This window comes from Conger conger, chromosome 9 (assembly GCF_963514075.1).
Source record: "Conger conger chromosome 9, fConCon1.1, whole genome shotgun sequence".
NCBI lineage: Eukaryota > Metazoa > Chordata > Actinopteri > Anguilliformes > Congridae > Conger > Conger conger.
In genome coordinates this window covers 47436833-47453128 of record NC_083768.1, presented here as the reverse complement: position 1 = coordinate 47453128, position 16296 = coordinate 47436833, and positions in this window count along the sequence as shown.

Sequence of the window (16296 nt, the reverse complement as noted above, 5' to 3'; positions counted from 1 at the left end):
CATCTGTCAGTGATTCATTGTCTTACCATTTTCAATATTGCCCCCAAAATTTTGCAAACAAGATATGGTATGACTGCTCCCAGCACAAAATGCAAGTTGCTGGATGACTCACAATTCTGAATTCCTTTGAAAGAAGAAAAGCAATTTTATATACATTGGGCAAAGGGTTGTAAAAGTGTAATATGATAATCTACTCAATAGAAGAGCAGTTCTTTAGACCACTGTACCTTTCATGTAATGTCAGCCAAGGCTACAATATTTCCTGTTCTAAGCTCTTACTCTCAACCAGAGGGGAGAATCCTGTCAAATCAGTACTGAATGATTACTGGTTACCATATTCTACAAAGGATATATGTTTGTTTGCATGATAACTGTCAATTATGTTGAACAATGTACAATATTAATTGCCTGACATCATATACAACTCAACTGCTTCAGCAAACAGACAAACATGAGGAAAATGTTGGCTTACTGCTTTGAACTTGAACGCAAGAAGCACCAAATAAGAATTTGGAAACAACAGCTAGAGACGGCTGTAAAACGTCTCTCCTCCAGAGCTCTGAGAGTTGGGCCTTTTATAGAGCACGACAATTAGATAATGGGCAGCAGCTGTGACGATTGGCAGTGAGTCTCGGTTGCCAGTGTGTCTGTGAGCGGGGCTGAAGCCATCCACGGCCTGTGAGTGTGGCAGCGATCCCAGGCTACAGGAACACCCGAGGTGTTGAAGGGACAGCCCGCTACAACATAAAGGGGCCAACGTTAGCTCAGGTCGCCTGGCAGGGTGGCCGGTTACATTCCCGGCTCTGGGTGTGTCAAAGTGTCCCTGAGAAGGACAACAAGCACCCAATTACTTCTAATTAGCTGGTGCCATGCATGGCAGCCAGTCGCCATTGGGTGTATGGTTGTTTGTGAATGGGTGAATGGCATCAATTGTCCATTTGGCAAAAAGGACTGGTAAGGGGGCAGAGAGCAGAGGGCTCGAAAATGTATGCTATCTGCTATTTGCCATTGCATATCTGCTATAAACATCATTTATAAGCAGGCCTCACTGTTTCCCAACCCAGATGGCATACTAAATCAGTATCCACGTAATAGTGGATATGTTTCAATTCGTTAGCCTAAATATAACCTTCCCTGGACCAGGTTAGCCCCTTTAGATTGTAGGTCCTATGACACACCACTGATGCTGTGGAAAATCCCTCCCAAATATAAATAGGAAACTTCAAGCACTGGTCATAATTCTGCCTTTTCTATTAAATATTTGCAGTTAAAACCCCCCAGAAATACGAGATAGAATGATGAGATTTGTTCCATTGGATGTGTTGTCTTTGTTCTTGTTTTGTTGTTTTTGGAGTGCTGTCATGGAAAATAGAAAGAATAATTTTTGTTTTAGTTCTGTTTGGCTGACAAGCCCAAAAGACCAAATCAGTTTTATTAGTCTATAAATTTCCCCGAAAACCTCTTTGTTGCAGAATATTTAATATGGAGGTATACAGAACAATATATTGTTGGACTCCACTTTCTTTACTGCATTGTGTGCATTATTAAGACATGATCTAAACTGACTATAATGAAAGCTGGAGTTTGACAGATGAAAACTTGCAGATGTTTCACCTTACGAGATAATTTTGTTTGGGAAGTACAACAGGACAAAAGGCATGGCATTATAAACAATATATACAGTCAGCTCACTGAGGATTGCAGAGATTGTTTGCATCTTGGGGTCACCAAGTCTCAAAAAGAACCAGAAATCAGCACCTCCATACCAGCAAACTCTTATGAGGTGTCAGGGCCATGCACAGACATTTTGGGGGGCAGGGGCTCCAGCAAAAAAAAAAAGGGCACTCACCCCACCAACACATACTATTCCCACCGCATTGTTGCTACACTGCCGCCATCCGTAATCACGCACTGTTGTCTTGTTCTGTATATACTGCACATATTTAATCAATTAGACATACGGTACAAGTACTGAACTACAGTTTGATATAAGTAACATGTTTTTTGGCATCACACTGCGAGGAAAAGGATTATATTATATTCAAAATACACGCGCGCGCGCAGTCACTCACTCACTCACACGTACGCTCACCACTTAAACACACTCCTATATATATGTTACATCTATACATATGCCTGAAAAACTGTTCCAGGGTCAGGGAGGTGAAGTATTTTGCCTTTCATCTAGAAGTGCTTATGCTGCTTCGTATTTCCCAATCAAAATTAATCGATTGATAGAAACGTATATAACAGGGAAAACGCACTGCGAAATGCCAAAACAATATTTCACTTTTAAACATGACGTTTTTAGAAAACTGACAAAAAGAAAACGGGGTTACTAATCACTAAACTACCAAAACTGTGCAAAACGTAACTACCTGCTTCAGAAATTAATTGCATATTTATCAGTTGTGAATGATGGAGATAACGTCGTCCTAATGATAATTTAACTAGCTTGCTTGCTCGCGAGTACCAAGGCTAGTAATGACGAAATTACAGCGTGGCAAGTCTTACTTGATAGTTATTTAACGCATATATAACATAAAAAGTAAGCACGTGTTGCTTAATCGTGGTTTCATAATTAAGACAGTGCCTACCTGAGTGATATCATTCAACGTAACCTAACTGAGGCTGGGGATGCGGTACTAAGTTGTATTCGGAATGCCGGAAAATGTATTGATTGAGACAAAACCATTTTGACGGGGGGGGACTTTTTAAATTGATAAGGTATATTTTTTGTGGATCCTACTATACATTTCCCTCTTCATATCTGATAGAATTTCAATGACATATAAATAAAAAATAAAATACAATTAACTCTGGCCAAAAATGTTTTGACTCTGAGGGCAAAAGGGCAGGGGCTCAAGCCCCCCTTGGGCCCTATCTGTGCAAGTGCCTGTGAAAGGTTGTACAAATAAAACCCTTAATGAGCAAAATAAACAAAACCAAGTGTGCAGTTTGCCAAAAGTAATTGGATTTGTGACTGGACAAGAGAGCTATGGTCAGGTGAGAAAATCTGTCTGTTCCTGCTAGGAAGTTGAGATTTGGTCATAGGTGGATTTCCCAGCAGGTCAATGGGCCTCATGCAAGATCATTTTCAAAATATAACAATATGTTGGACCTTTGATAATCCTTCTCTTATTTCTCATAAACAGTCCAGTTTGAAAAGTTAGATCCGGATATTTTAAAAAGCCAGGCAAGCTGCACAGATATGCACTGCAAGCCTCTCCATAGAAAATGAATGGAATGCTTTGCTTACATGATTCATACATTTTGTTCCTACCTATTTGAAAGATGAGAAACATATAGGTTTCTACCTATTTGAAATATGATACTGATTTTTGCATAATACTTGTGCACAGTACTGGATACATTCTGAAAATCATGGGCTATTGCAGAATGCCATGCTGTGAATGCTGACTTTTGGCAAGAGACATCACAGGAGCCTGTTATTAATTAGTGCCAGAGGCAAAGTTTGACAGGCAAACTTGCATGTCATTATTAGCCATGATACTATTTAAAACTGTCACTATCGTTACGGATTTAAAAAACACAGAACAGAACTAGAGCAACAGCTTTGACTTCAGATAATTGAATTTCCCAGTCCTGCCACTTCAGTGGACCTCGGGCCTGTTCCACACAGCAGGATTGCTGAGTTAGCCGACTAACTGCCGGCTCTTTTTACTCCAGTCCATGTTCCTGGTTTGGGTGGGGTCCGGTTTTTACTCAGTGCCGGTAATCCTGCTTTGTGGAACAGATCCAGACATAAAAACATCTGACATAAAGTAGGCTACAATTATAGAAAGTAGAATTACATTACGGTATTGTAATGTAACAAAAAGTGTGAGGTATATATGTCCTTTGTGTTGTATTAATATAAACATAGAGATATTGTTATCACATTCCCCCAGAATAATGTCTCAGAAACACTGAAATTATTTACTGACAACTGCTGCATAAGAACACACTTCACAGGGTTTCATGTAGACATTGACACTGCCTCTTCCTGAAGCATCGATCACAGACCAAGCAGAACAGACCGGGAGTGATCTGATACTGTGAGAAAGGCACCGCTCACTTACCTCACAACCCACAGGCTTCAAACCTGAATGTAAAAGGACTGCGGCGTCCATGTTAGGATGCACTCAACTGTTGACCCAACATCAAAGAGCCTGGTAGCATTCGCTGAAGGACTATCTTAACCACTTAACCACAAGAGCATGACTCTTGCTGTAGACTCAGATAACCCTCCAGAATGAGATGTACGTATTGCCTCAGCTTGTATTCCAGTTACAACTCAGGCGCATGCAAATATTGTTATTGTCCTCGCCTAAAACTTTTTCTCCACCGCAGAATTTTTATGGAGGTGTCACTTGAATGGAACTTATTCTAGCATGTGTCTATTTTGGAATTATTGCAGTCCGATATCAAAGTTATGTGCTTTTGAAAAACTGGAGGAAAACAAAAAGTCAGAATGAATGGAAACCTCTCCTCTCACCAAAAGCTGAATTTATATAAAAATGTGTGAGTTCCCCCAAAGCCTACATATTATTCTGAAATTTAATGCATACTAGCAGTAAACATGATTCTATCACCGGGCCTGGCATGTGATTTTATAGGTCCTACTCCAAATACTAATACAGTGGAGAAAACAGTCATATTTAGTGCAATGTCAGAACGGAATAAACTGCCATCTTCCCTATAAGCCATAAGCAAGGCCAGCTTTTTTTTAACTAGCATTATAGGAATGTGCTCATAGTAATGTCTTATATTTTTTATTTTGTGACTGTCATAACTTGTGCTTTTGGTTGCTCACTAAAATGTTAAGATGTATGTTCTTGTAAATACGAATTAAATAAAAGTAACTTTTGAAATGTTGTGCTTTTGTCTCATATTCATCTTTTGATTGCAACTAAAATGTTAAAATATATATGCTTGTAAATATGAATGAAATGAAAACAACTTTTTAAATGTTGTCTCATATTCATCTTTTGAAATCAAAATTTCTTAATCATATAGCAGAAAATAACACATTTCGCTCTACGATTCCCATTCTTTTTGAGAGCCCTGTATATTGGCCATACATTAATATGTTTTAGCACTTTATGTACTGCATGCTAAAACAATTACTGTAAATCCTTCATTGTAGTTTTTTAGATCAATGTTGATTTAGTGCTTTGCACTGTACCTGTTCTTGTTGTTTCTTAGATATGCATTTATAGTGATATTTGTAGTATGATAGGCTCATCATTGAAAATATAATTAATTATTTTAATTTTTTGTTGTTGTTGGTGGTGGTGGTGGTGGTGATGGTGATAGTAGAAGTCGGAGTAGTAGTATCTAATTCTAATTCAATATTACATGCAGTTGAAACGGCAGTTGTCATGCACCTGGTGTGATGTGATCGTATGAAATGCTTGTGCACAGTGAATGTTGGTGTCAGTGAAGCTGACTGGCATTGTGTCTTAGACATGACAGCACACTGCTGAGAACCACATGGATGGCTGTCTTAGCATGCTGTGCTCCATGCAGGCCAATGGAGAGGCACCCGGGGAGGCTGTCAGTCCAGGAGCTGGGTGAATGCTGCGGAGAACCCAGAGACAATGCACCCCGATGCTTCATGCATTGTCACATATTCCTCGTAGTTTTTTATTTAAAAGAAGGGACAGTGAGCATTAATAAACACAATGTGAAATGATATATCCATTAGGGCTCATTTTCATCTGTTGTCCCTGGGCAGTTATGATAACATAATAGTATATACAGTACATATGTAGCAACAATTAGGCATTATCAAGTCGCCAGCAAACACATAGCAACACATTGAGCAGATAAAGCGCACGGAGCAACACATAGCACCACATAAAGCATATGCATCAAGCAACACATTTAGCACACAAAACCAAGCAGCATACAGTAGCATATAGCATCTCATACATTATGTTTAATAAACATGGACCACTGACAGCACAACATGCCAGCGAGCGAATGCATCATAGACACCACATTAGAAACTGGACCAATTTATGCTATATTACATGTTATGTTATGTTATCAATCTATTTATACGTATATTAATGTTATATTATGAATATTCATAAAAGATAGAACAGCAAGGTTTAGATATTGTATTCCTTAGCATACAGGCAATAAAAACATTTTTATATTTTGTGAGCTGAGAATTAGAATTTTCTGCCTGCACTCTGAGTGGTTTTGAGCTATTCAGTTTCAAAGATTCCAAAGTGAATGGCCTCCAAGCAGACACAACCTTTAAAATTTAGCATTTTTTCATACTTTAAAACAGTTTTTGTATAAACTCACACATATATTTAGTGCCATAAAAACAACATAATTATACCACTGACTCATTTTTGTCAAAAATGTCAGTTGGAACCATATAATTCTCAGCTCACAATTTATCAAAAAGGCTCCTTGTTTTATCAAAGGATTGGGATTAAATTATTGAATACTTCAAAATATGATTCAGCTTGAATGATTGCCGTAGGTATAACTATGAAGGCTGAAACGTTAGATGTGAATTCTGGCATCGCACATTCTAACATCACCGTGCAGTCAAATGGCGGAGGTCAGCAGTTTTACTATACTGTACACACAGCTGATCTCCGCCATGTTGTGACCCGCATTTCACCCCTCAACTCAGCACTCCCAGTCCTCCAGGAGCTTCTCTCCAACACCGAGAGAGCAAACAAAGTCTGCGTTTACCCTCCGATACAGATATGATTTACTCTGTTCCATCTGAAAATGTCTTTCTTTCTGCATAATATAATCGCCCATCTGTACCTCGGCTCCCTGTTTGTCAGTTCTCGGATCTGGAAGGAATCTGGTTCATCTGGGACACCTGGCGTGGCTGCTGGCGCGTACGCGCTCGTGCGTCATCATTTCGGTGAACGCTACGCTTTCCTACCGCTTTCTTCCTTTTTTTAGCTGACATTCTTTTAGGAGTCGTGAACGCTAGAAGAGTATGCGTAAGGAGCTGGCCTCCTGTCTGGTAAGTTGTGTGGCTGTGTGTGCAGGTCTGTGCGTATGAGCAAATGTCCATGTGTGTTTATGAATGCACAACTCAAGACCTGACATTTTTGACAAAAATGAGCTAGTGTCATGAATATATTGTTTATAGGACACTTCATATATGTAAAGTTTTACACAAAAAACTGTTTAAAAGTACAAAAAAAGCTCAACTTAAAAGGTCCTATCTTCTTGGAGCCAAAACCACATATCTCAAAACCACTCAGAACGCATATAGGACCTTATAAGTCCAAGGTCACAACCAATATTTGCCTGTTTAATAAATCTAGATAATCAATCATGTGGCAGTTCCTCGACCTATCAGGAATTCTGTGCACATATCTACTCACAAGGCATTTCATTGAATCTTCAGCTACGTAAATCTTAGATGGATGGACTGTTAATATCTTGAGCTGTAATCGGGCCATGTGTACTGCTGTCTTGACATAAATTCCATCATCTCTCAGATCTAACCTCTGTATGTGCAAATGTATGCCTGGGAAAATTAGGGAAAACTGATGTGGTGAACTTTAATGACCAACCACAGTCCAATAAATCAGAGGGGAAGAGGTAGGGGCTTTTTATCACGAGGCCGGATGTCTTACGACACTTCCGAAGCACCATTGGAAAATAGTATGGAGGATATGTCGTATTTATAGATTCTGCCTACTTAAAAGCCCTTGACTGTGATGTCAATGCACCAATGTGGAAATTTCAAAGACCACTTTCAACCAGAGGCCAGAGCAGCAAGGAGCTAGTTTCATTAAAACCCTTCCTTAAAGAAGGTTACTTACACTTATCTATAAGCGTCAGATCACAATGGGTCTCTGAACATAACCATATGGATATATGCTAAATAACGAAATAATGTAAAAGTTTACTACACTAACATCCTTAGTGCAGAAATCCAGTCTATAAGCCAGCTCCTGTCCATTCCAGTTTGGAGTTTGCTTAGATGGCTCATAACCAGGTATCTGCCTGCTCCAGCTGAGAGCTTTCTGCAGCTACAGTGTGATGTCCTGTAACTACCAGTTGAGCTGGTGAACTTCAAAAGAAGAAACACAGGCCTGATCCACGTGTTCAGGATAACGCCTGCGCTTTGTACTTGACTGATGTTGCAGTGACAGGACTGGCCAACAATTATTCAGGCAGTTGCAGTCAGGACAGAATAAAACACGGGAAATATAAAGTAGGGAAATTATTTGGAGGACGTGGTTTCATTGTCTGCGGCACACAACAGCTTTCTTTGTGTTACCGCAGCAGTCGCTGAATTGAAACTACACTTCACACTGAATCACACCAATTACACATCAGTACAAATCTTTGCCACCAAAGAATTAAGCAGGTTCCTTTGCTTACGAGAGACAATGGGGTCGGCAGTTGTGCGTGAGCAATCTGCCATTTTACAAAACTTCGCTCCAGGACTCGAAAACCAGCCGACATTCATTACGGAACTAGACAGACCTGCGGAGACGGGCTAGTGTTTACTTCCGAAAGGTTAAAAGCCCGACTGTGATTTATACATGGGGGAGCGCTGGTTTTATGGAGTCGGGAAGCCTACGGAACACCGTTGGTTGAGTTAATGGAGCCACTTGCCGGCCACAGATACATACGCCTCCGCGGATATCATCAGTTTCGATTTCCATTGCCCTCGGCGTCCCTAACGAGCGCCATTTTACCGAGCCCAGCCTGCAGCCTCAAGGCCGGTCTCGTCGAAGGGAGCTCTGGCCGAGGAACAACGAAGCGGATCCTCTCAGGTGCGGTGACTCACCGCGAATGTAGGACAGCGCACAAGGCCTCCGGTGGAAAGCCACGGAGCCGCTCGCATGTAGCATGAGACCGATGCGCGACACGGATCATACGTGCACGCTACGCTGCACTGACCGCCGTGTCGCCCTAACTCAAAGAGACAGTCGAGCCTCAGTGTGCCGGGACGCATCACGCCCAGTGAACACACGACACACCGGGGCTGTCCGAACAGATGTACGTTAGACTCAGGGGTCTTAACGGACACGTGTCGGACCGGTCACGCATTGCCCTGAGCAGAGGCACATGCCACACAGACTGTACCTGAGGTTACACTGAGGAGAATGGAGGCGTTCCATATGACTTCGACTGAAAGAACGGAACATGTCCATATGTCTCTGTTGTCAAGACATTGAAAGACTTACAGTATGTCTATTTCTTCAACCACTGTTGGAGGTCATACTGATTCCACTTTATATGGTTTGTAACAGAATGTTTGGTCATTCATTCATTCATTCATTCATTATCTGAACCCGCTTATCTTGAACAGGATCGCAGGGGGGCTGGAGCCTATCCCAGCATACATTGGGCGAAAGGCAGGAATACACCCTGGACAGGTCGCCAGTCCATCGCAGGGCACACACACCATTTACTCACACACTCATACCTATGGGCAATTTTAGACTCTCCAATCTGCCTAACCTGCACGTCTTTGGACTGTGGGAGGATACCGGAATACCCAGAGGAAACCCATGCAGACACGGGGAGAACATGCAAACTCCACACAGCGAGGCCCCGGCCAACCAGGATTCGAACCCAGGACCTCCTTGCTGTGAGGCGGCAGTGCTACCCACTGCACCATTCGTGCCGCTGGCATGGTTTGGTCATTTGCTACATTTTTTCTTATTAATATTTTAAAATTGGTTTTGTTTAGGGTAAAGATGCGTGTGGCTGCTATACCAGAGTGTATGCTATACCACACTATGGCTAACGCGCCACCCCATTGGATCCCTAGCTGCTGACACTGGCAATGTCAACATTTCATTCCAGACCGTGGGGCATTAGCAGCTGGACATGCCAACCATTCCAAAGGAGTCTAATGCTCTATTATGTTGAATAAATGTTTGGGGAATGTTTTTTGCTTGTTTGTTTATAGAGTCTGTGGTCATGTACCAAATTTGTTAGTTTTCAGAAAGCAGATGGACACTCATTCCCGATGGAAGATTTTTTATTCACAAACGATATACAGTACGATATACAGTTTTAGATATAATCCATTCTCAGATTAATCAAACAGGCCCTAGTCCTTATCTTTGTTATCTTATCTTTGAGTGTCTGCCAAATGCCAATATCATGTAATGTAAAAGATCATCTCAGAAAAAGCAAAATACCAGAAAAGATGCTCGAGAGACCTTTCAATGCTTTAATTTGACCTCTGACATCTAAGTATGTGTCAGTAACATCATCACATTCTGCAAGGGTCACTCTAATTGAGCAATACCCAGTGCATCTGCTATTTTTCGAGAGAGATTACCTTATATAATGAGAGTTATGAATGATAGATGAGCAAATCAGGAGATCATTCATATTTAATGGTCTGACAAGAAAAGAGTCACCAATCAAATACAAATAACCCAAAAGGGCAACAATTAATTAAGTTTTCACTCTTAATTCTACTTTCTGTTCTAAAATAACATGAACATTTTTTGACCTGACCTTTTTTAGCCTATGGCTTTTCTTCCTCTCTTTCACTCTGGTATTTATGAATTCTTTCTCTTCTCAGCACGCTATCCCATCATCCCTCTCAGCGCCCAGGCCACACATCAGGTGACCAGGTCAATCGATAACCCGGCAGACTCACTTCATTAAGTGAGATACCCTGCAGCTTGGCGACACACCACTCTGTCCTCAGCCTGCCTGAGCCCCATGCGTGGAGCCAGTCTCTCACATATCCTCACCGTAGACGATAGTGATAGACCAAACCGATGGGTTAATACACTGAAAAGACACGAGACTAGATAAAAAGTTTAATACACTGTAGTATGCTGAAAATGCACTTCTCAAATACTGACACGATAGCTTGAGAAATGGCAGACCTCATGTGATCAAGTGACAATCATTCATTAAACCTTTTTTTTTCAAAGCATAAGACACGTTATATTTAGATATGAAGCCAGTTAATCTGGCAAATTTCATTTTTAAAATAATAAAAAAAAATTTAGAACCCATTACACTGGATACATTTAGAAGCTTTTTATAGCACTATTTATCCAAGTTCCATCATTGTAATATCCTCCAATAATAGGACAGCACAAACTAGCATCCTCGCCCTTTAAAACGCATACAGCCGGTAGCTGCTTGTTTTGCTGTCCGCCAGCTAAGCTAAGCTGTGCGGTTATTGGCCCAAAGGAGTACTTCCACAGCGGCGACAGGCAGGCGGAGGAGAGACTGCTCTTCGACCTGTGGCGCTCACTGCAGTCGATATGTGGACAGAAGCCGTTCCCTGCGGACTTGCGCTGGACGCAACACTCCACAGTCGATACATTCTGTCACACGCCGGGTGACACCTCCGAGAGACGCAGGGAAATGCGGGAATTCTCCGAATTTCCACGGCCATTTTAATGAGCGAGAGAGGGTTTTAACAAACAGGCTAAACATAACAAATAAAAAATGACATTACATTACCGTACGTTATAGGTGTTTGGCATGATGGCGCTACGGTTAAGATCAGCAAGAAGGTCCCAGGTTTACATCCTGACCAGGGCTCATCTGCATGGAGTGTGCATCTTCTCCCAGTGGGGTTCCTCCCCCGGCCGAGGCCCCCCCTGGAATAAACAGGCTGGATGATGGATGGAAGGATGGAAATAGGGAAGAAAAAAACAAAAATAAATCATCTTGATTTTTTTTTTTCTCTCTCCACTTGCAGTTATCCAGTCTCAGTCACCTACTGTGGGAAAAACGCACACTGGGCTGACTGCTGCAACTCCTACTCCTAGGTATGTACCCTATTTAACCAGTAGACATCACCCTCAGAGGGCGGCATGGATGGTGCAGTGGGTCCTGGGTTTGAATCCCCAGAGTTTGCATGTTCTCCCCGTGTCTGCATGGGTTTCCTCTGGGTATTCCGGTTTCCTCCCACAGTCCAAAGACGTGCAGGTTAGGCTGATTGGAGAGTCTAAATTGCCCGTAGGTATGAGTGTGTGAGTGAATGGTGTGCGTGACCTGTGATGGACTGGCGACCTGTCCAGGGTGTATTCCTGCCTTTCGCCCAATGTATGCTGGGATAGGCTCCAGCCCCCCTGCGACCCTGTTCAGGATAAGCGGGTTCAGATAATGGATGGATGGATGGACATCACCCTCAGATAGCCCAGATTCCCTCTCTCTGACCAAAGAAGGAAATTGAATTATTCTTTTGTAAAAAGAATAACAACGGAAATGGTTTCCATAACAGCACTGAAACTGGCGCTTAGTGCTTTTTGGTGCTTGCTGCACATTACTCTTATGTTCGGTTTGAAGGAAAGTGACCATTTAAAATCCCTAGTAAAAGAGGAATGCCACTTTTAAGAGACGTATTTCACAACCAGTAAATTTGGTTCTTGTTTTGTGTTTCTACTTGTTGTTCATCATCAGTATTTTCTTTAGCTACGGTATATGGTTTCTTTGAATATAAAGATGGGACATAATTGAGAATGTCAGTTCAAAACAATACATATGAATAATCTACTGCACGAAAATGAAAACCTTATATCATTTTCATTTTTCACAGATAAATGTGATTCCTTTATACCCCCCAGTCTTCATTATAGTGGATTTGTTTTATATAAATCATGAATGAGTAAAACTTCCATGAGGCAAATGGAAACCATTAACCATGTTATATTTTTTATATTGTTTGGAATTGAGATAAAGACAATAGATATCATTCTATACTGCTTTAAAATCCAAATAAAGTGTACATCATAGCCAGGCTAACACTTTCACAGGTGCTAATAAGCGAACAGGACACCAGGGTTAAGTAAGAGGAAACAGAGATAATGGAAACTCTTGCTGTTTATGAGGAGAACAAACACACCCTGTTTGGACCTACCGTGGAGCCACAAACAAGAGCGTATCCTTATCTGACCCTGAGAACGGGAACTGGGAACGGCCTGGGGCGCGAGACGGTGGCAGGAGCTTCCCCGCGGGCCAGCGGGTTGCCGGGGCGTTCTGCCGGCTGGAGCGGCAGGTAACCGGCAACTTAGAGCAATTAAAGCCGGGCCTGGCCTCTAAGCCTCCCGCTTCACAGCTGAGCATGTTTCCTGAGCTCCCGGCGACGAGGGGCATCGATCATCGTAAAAAAGGTCAACGTCGCAGCCCGCCACGGTTCCCCCCCCCCCGCCCCAACTCTCATCAGGACTTCCTGCCAGATGAAACCCTGCACTGCTAAGCCTGCCGGTCAGATAGCTTTGCTGGAACGTGACCGGTTGGTTTGAACTGCTGTTAAAAAGAGAGCAATCCTGAGAGTCGGAGCAGCTACAACATATAAGTCTTTGAAACATATACAAAGGGTTAAAAACAGTTAAAGGGTTACACTGTGTGTGCGTGCGTGTGAAAACGCAAATTGGTTTATTAAATGTAATTCAAATTGTTTAGCCTTTGTTTATTATCAGAATGCAGAAAGTAACTTTGGGACTGTTGGCTCTTGGGTCAATTGTTTGCAGTATCCAGTGCTGTGGAAATAATGGTCTTAGTTAATATACAGCATTGGCACATTTTCATGACGACCACTGTTCCAAATGGAGGGTACGTCTTGGACAAGGGTTAGTACCTTGAACCGGCCCCTCTGTTATCCTCGCTGCCCTTTTCTGCACCCGCCCGTTGGGGTTAGCAGCAAAGGGAGTCCCACTGGGTGTTGCTACGGTGACATGGTTGCCAGGAAATGGCTTCCTCTCCCGGGGGTCTATGACACGGACTGCAGGCAGAGAACAGAGAAGACCCTTTCCCTGGAGACCAGGCACTAACTGCGGGCACTATGCTACAGACTGCAGGCAGAGAACAGAGACCCTTCGCCTGGGGGACCAGATGCTAATGGTGGCCGCTACACCACAGACTGCAGGCAGAACAGAGACCCTTCACCTGGAGACCAGGTGCTATAGGCAGGCGCTATGCTACAGACTGCAGGCAGAAAACAGAGACCCTTCTCCTGGGGGACCAGGTGCTATGGTGGCCGCTGCACCACAGAGACTGCAGGCAGAACAGAGACCCTTCACCTGGAGACCAGGTGCTAAAGGCGGGCGCTATGCTACAGACTGCAGGCGGAGAACAGAGACCCTTCTCCTGGGGGACCAGATGCTAACAGTAGCATGAACACCCAGAGCTCTCCCAGTAGGCCAGCTCCGCACTGGTGCCAGCACGGATGAACTAGGCCGAAACGGCTGTACCCTCCCCTGGGGACGAGAGACAGAAATAAAGCCTGCACACTGTAATTGTGCAGGCATGTCATGTTATTTTCCACAAGGATCTTCATTAGGGTGGCACAACCCAACCCATTCAGCCCCCACATATGTGGGCAGGATGCCATAGTTACAGCAAAAGAATCAAGTAACTTGGACTGTGTGCAGTGCCTGTTGTGAGAGCAAAGCCAGAAGTAAAGGCCAGTTCCACAATGCTACAGGGACTACAGTAAGCTCATACCATTTATTGGAAAAAGTACTTGTCCTATGGTCAGCCCAGTTCTGTGTGAGTGCAAATTAAATTGCAGACTTTAGCTCTTTGTTCAATTACTTTTGGTAATTACCATGGAATGGGGAGACTATGTATAAAAAGGGATGTAATTCCTACATGGATCACCCGATATGGATGCAAATACCCTCAAATTAAAGGTGATAGTCTGCATATTAACCTCATATTCCTTATCTAATTTCAAATCTAATGTGCAGGAGTACAGAGCCAAAAGAACAGAAATTATACCACTGTCCAAATACTTACAGACTGCACTGTACATTACAATATGGAAGAACACAAATGCTTACATGCTTACACAAACTCGCAAATGGTTCGATGGAAATTGATGACATTTGGTCACCATATTGGGACTTACATCACAATCAAAACATTAAAGTTATGGCGAAATTGAATCATATGGTGGCACTACAGAGCACCATATTTTTTTCATGAAAAGGTATTCAACTATACTGTAACTGCTGTACTGATCAGGTTTATCCTCTGAAATTTTGATCCATACCTTTGTTGCCAACCTCTTGGAGTGACCTCCATTTTGGAAAATAGATCCATTTCCCTCCATCCCCAGTTTTAGCCTAACCACAGAATGAGACCTTTGAAACTTGGTACAGTGGCACAGCAAACCTCCCCATGACCACTGAATAATCTGCCACTGAGTGGTCTCTTACAGTACATGGCAAAATATTGGCTGTGTGTTCCTGGACCCTGTGTATCACCGCTTGTAGCAAGAATTTAATTATTTTTGCTCTAGAAGAATTACATTTGCTCAATTGCTGCAACTTCCTGCAAAGAGTTTTCACCATGCTATCGAGGGGAAAATAACAGAAAACATAAAACCAATACGATTCCAACAGGTTTGCTGTTTGGATCCCTATGTGAAGTTATGGTCTGGCCATCAGAAAAACCATCTTACTGTACATAATTTATTATACTAACCTACATATGGCCTTTCCTCTTAAATATTCAGGTCTTACTGGCATATCAGCAGTACTGTACACTGAACTGAAAGAAGGTGAAATTAGGAAAAGGCGCCCACGCATGCAAGCACCAAACAGAGAGGTGAAGGGGAGCAAGTAATTAAAACCCACCTCCTGGGTGACTGGGGAACGGCGAGAACAAGAGAGATTTGTCAGACGCTGTTCGTTTTGTCTTGTTTGTTTGCATGTAACACCAAACAGATGCGGTTCCAGACGACGCCTTCCCCTGACGACAGCCACTCAGAAGCCCAACAGCAGCATGTGATTGGGGGAGGATCGAGCCCCACGGCCAGATGTTCGCTGGGTTTGTCGAGAAGTCATGCCCCCGTCGCAATGGAGGCGGGACATCGTGGTTTAACCTGGGCTTGTACCCGGAAGGCTATAGGTCAAATCCCTGGGTGGGGTGCTTATCACTTAGCAAATCACTGTACTTAACCCAAATTGCTTTAGCTAACATACACAGTGTACGCGGGAAATTAAAGAAACACCAGTCCTAGTTAGAGGCTTACCGTATATAAAGCAAATGAATAATACCAGCTAGAATTTACATTCAGTATTTCTTACCTTTAGTTTGCTAAATAACTCATACTTGTAAAGTAAAAAGAATGGGTTATATGCTAAGTAGAAATATCATCAGTGATGACAGCTTTAGAAACTGGAATCATAGTGTGTATTCAGATACTACAAAACCATGCTAACCTAATGCCCAGCAAATAAAACAGGGGTAGACATGTACTCAGCACACAGGTCCAATTTGCCAAAATGCTACCTGCAAATGTAACCACCTTCAATCTCTCAAGCAGAAACAAAGCATACATCCAGAAGA